Source organism: Lygodium microphyllum, chromosome 28 (assembly GCF_053477565.2).
Source record: "Lygodium microphyllum isolate KBCC chromosome 28, Lygodium_microphyllum_v1.1.10, whole genome shotgun sequence".
NCBI lineage: Eukaryota > Viridiplantae > Streptophyta > Polypodiopsida > Schizaeales > Lygodiaceae > Lygodium > Lygodium microphyllum.
The window spans coordinates 88,977,664-88,981,757 of NC_141162.1; the positions used below are offsets into that span (position 1 = coordinate 88,977,664).

A 4,094-nucleotide genomic window follows, 5' to 3' on the forward strand; every position below is an offset into this window, starting at 1 on the left:
GGACTGAATAGCTAATGGAAGGCTCACGATCTTGCAAAATTGGTCACTTTTCTAGTAGCAGCAATTCGAGTGATACGCACAATACTGGGTAGCTGCTGCTACTCCTAGTAGCGAATGTGGAGGAGGAAATGCATCACATCCTCAATTCTTAAGCACCGCAAACTCCCCTTGCTCACAAGCTCAAAGGTTTAATCTCCCAAAGGTTGAGCTCAAACTTCTCAAAGGTTGAATCTCTCAAAACAAGGCCTTCCAGCTTATCTGACTCCAAAAGGATAATATCAACACAGTCCCTCGATATTCAAGGTCTTCAAAGATGCACTGCTCAGCTCAATGGTGGATTGTGCATCCGAGAGTGTGATGTCAGTGTTAACCAAAGATAGGTATTCCAACCTGGGACAGATAGCAAGTAGTAGGTTGAGGTCCAGAGCAAATAGAACAGCCCGATCAGTAAGAGTAAGTGACACAAGAGAAGGAAACTTATGAATGGATGGATCAACTACTGGTACATGTGCAAATCCCAAAACCAAATTTTCCAGCTTCTGTGCTCCACATTTCTCCAATATGTTCACCTTTGGCCTGATTGGATTCATAAACGCCAAAGATCTGAGCATATCCTTTGTGTGAAAAAGACATGAGATCACCAGAGCTGCAGAAAACTCTTTTGACTTATCCATGCATATTGACAGCTCTTGCAAGCATTTTGTCCGCATTATTGTCTCTGTCATAAGAATCTCACATTGACCCACTATAAGGTCCCTAAAGGAGGAAGGCTAGTCTAAATAAGCAAAAACCAATGGCAAAGGCTTCATAGTCCCGATCTACAAACATCAACTGATGCAAACGTCTCTTTGTATGGGTCAAGCCAATTGAGAAATCAATTTTGACACCTTTTCTATCATCAGTTGCTTTCAGCACATTGGACAGCTGCTCTGTGATGGACACCAGCTTTTGTGCATCATCAATAGGACCACTAGTAACTTCGTCAGTTACATACACTACACATGCTACCCTTGCATTGTGAGTCCAAACCTCGGCAGCAACAACATTGCACTTGAGGCTTGTGAGAATAGCAGAGATATCTGACAGTAGTCCTGGTCGATCAGTGCCAGTCAACTCTATGGATGTGTGTTCAGCAATTGATTGAACACCCACAGTACGTCCCAAACACGTTCTTACCTCTAAACTTGCAACAGTTCTTTTTGCTCCCAAAGCTTGTTGCATATACTCAATTAAACTTTCATTTGTAAATTTGTGTCTAAGTTGATCTGTAACATGGAAAACATCCATGAACCAACCACCATCTGAGGATATATAGGCTTTGGATATGACAAGATCAAGATTGGTCTGGCAGCTTGGTGTGCTACCTAATGGCAAGACTCTATGGTGCTGCACTCTTGCTGACAGATCTGTTTGAGAGTGGCATCGTTTCAGGCACCTAAGCTCAGGAGGATGCTGATTCACAACATGATGTACTCAAACTGATATGGAAATGGTTCATATGAAGGCGTTCATTCCAGTCTTAGCAAAAGCAAATCTGTGTTTGACCGCTATAAATTCAGATCAAAAGCAAAGGGTAGTACATCTGTGGTCAGGGATATCACTCTCCAGTTTGCTGAAAGTATCTTGATGATTCTGGTCACACGCTTGGCAATTTCAAAAGATCTGGCATACCACTGGATGTTTTGGTATGCAATGCTTCAAATGGTTAAATGGCATTCTTGCATTGCTCAAGTAAGGTCACAAAGCCATCAACATCACTCTGAACATATGCAATAGGATTTTGGAATGCAGAGGTGTTTGATATGGGCTTATGAGGTATTAGAATATTGACTAAGAAATGTTGTTGCTCAGCCTTAACTAAAATTTTCAGTTATTTTCAGTGATGAATGCCAAGTCTCCATAGTGACAAATGCTATCTCCTTGTGATGTATGGACACTTTAGTCCAGATATGGCTGTTTGAAACTGTGGCATCAGTACATAGCAACTGGAAGATTGTCTTATCATTGACTTCTTTGCTATGCTTACGTTGGCCAACCATATCATCATAGCCTGAAGCAATACATGCATCAGTTATAGACACATCAGTTATAGCAGTAATCTTGCAGAACTTGGTATCATTGAAAACCTCAGAGGTTTGGTGCTGAACCAGTTCAGCCAGAGAAATATGGGCTAGAAGAAGGGGGTTCTAAACACAGTCAGAGAAGCAGCAGTTTTTTATGCATATGTGTGTAGCAATGGGCAAGTGAATGCAAGCTATGATTGTAGTTGGGGTTCTATACGAGAAAGGATGTGAAGAAGTGTTGATAACAGTGAATTATTTGTTTGCAACATCAGACAGTGTGTTTTGAGAGTGCTCTCAGTTCTATTTGTGAGTATTCAAGGTTCAACAAGGTCAAAGTTGGATCTATAGACCTCTTACAGACTCATTCAAAATAGGATAGGTTGTAGGCAGTTTCACTCAGCCAACTTTGGGCTATCATAAATTTTCTGACCTAGTTTGAAATTTACTGTTAAGAGCTTTCTTTGAAGAGGAAAGTGTTAGATTCAATTTGAATCAAAAAGTTTGTCAATCGGAGCTTTCAGTCAAAAGTTATGGCTGATTTAGTACTTATAGGTACTGCAAGACTGCACTTTCCACAGACAGGGAAATAGAGTATTATGGGTCCAATTAGAGATGTTGCTTCTAATAGGGTGGATATTCCTTTGGTAGACGTTATGAGTACTTTGGCACATGCTTTTATGGCTTATGATGACTCTCGAATGGCATTGGAAGAGATAGAAGTGAGTCTAGTTGAGCAAGTACTTATCCATCAATTGCAACCACATACATCTCAGTTGGTTCAGCAAGGTGTAAAGCAGACTCTTATCAATCTCCATGATAACAGTATCTTACAAGAATGTATATGCAATGCTGAAGCTAAACACAGGTTGTTGGGACTACTAACCATGGAGAATGTGGAGCCTCAAGCTGATTTGTGGGCATCAATGAAGTACTTTTGTAGCAACGGTACTACTCTTTTGCAGTCTTTTCAAGGCAAGGATGTATTACATTGGTTGATATCATTGCTTAATCAATCGTCTCACCAACAGTTAGAATATGTATTGGTATTGCTTTCTACTCTCTTTGTTGAGATTGATGACAATGAGTGGGCTATGACAGTTCATACACCTCCATTGGTTAGTAAGCGATCATGGAATTCATTAGAAGGACAGCTAGCATGGGAAATATTGGATGTTGGTACAAATTCATTGGTCTAACTTCTTGGCAAATGTTCTACCAAGTTAGGGAAATATGTTGCTTTCATCCTAATTCGTATCTCTATTTACCATGAAGGAATTTGTGATTGTGTAAAGATGGATATTAACCTTTTGCTGAAAAATGCTTCATGGAAAAAGAAAATGCTTACAACAATTGCTACTTGGTGTATTAACCTCAAGGATTGGGTTTTGCCTACTCTACAACATGTGATTCTTTCTTTTGAATACTTTGATGCTGCTTTTATGTCCAAATCTATAAAAGTAAATCATGGACAGCAAGTACACTTTGTACAAAGCCAGAATGACGAGAATTATTCCATAGATCTTGGTCAGCAAATCAATGGGAATCAACCAATTACAGTGCTGAACTCTTTGTCTCCTCAAGGTCAACCATATGAAGAAGACCAAGCTGATCAGCAAGTTGATGTTGTAGTTGAAGCCAATGTATATGAAGATCACTTGGTAAGTAATCAGCCTTTTGCACCATCTAAAGAGGAATATACACTTGCTAAAAATGAAGACTTTACAGCTCTTGATCGTGCTTATGATGGATTAGTTGAGGATATGCATCAGTTCACACTCAATCAGGATCTACCTCAACTAGAAGAAGAGTTAGATACTTATGACCATGGTTATGACAACTTGGATAATGATTTTGATGATTGGTATGCTGATAATGAGGATGTACATGAGATTCATGATGGTTATAATATGATGGATGATGGATATGCATATGGTGATGATTATGGGGATCTTTCTTCCTACCCATTTGACCTGGGTGGTCAAGATTATGAGTTTGATGACAAATCTTCTCCTCTTGATCATTATTATGATG

The 4,094-nt window shown here is 39.5% G+C and overlaps 1 pseudogene; it reads right to left on the bottom strand.

Moving 5' to 3' along the window:
• Window positions 1–756: 756 nt before the first annotated feature.
• On the bottom strand, window positions 757–1,287 carry LOC148011734 (ACT domain-containing protein ACR3 pseudogene; annotated as a pseudogene).
• Between the last annotated feature and the right edge of the window lie 2,807 nt (window positions 1,288–4,094).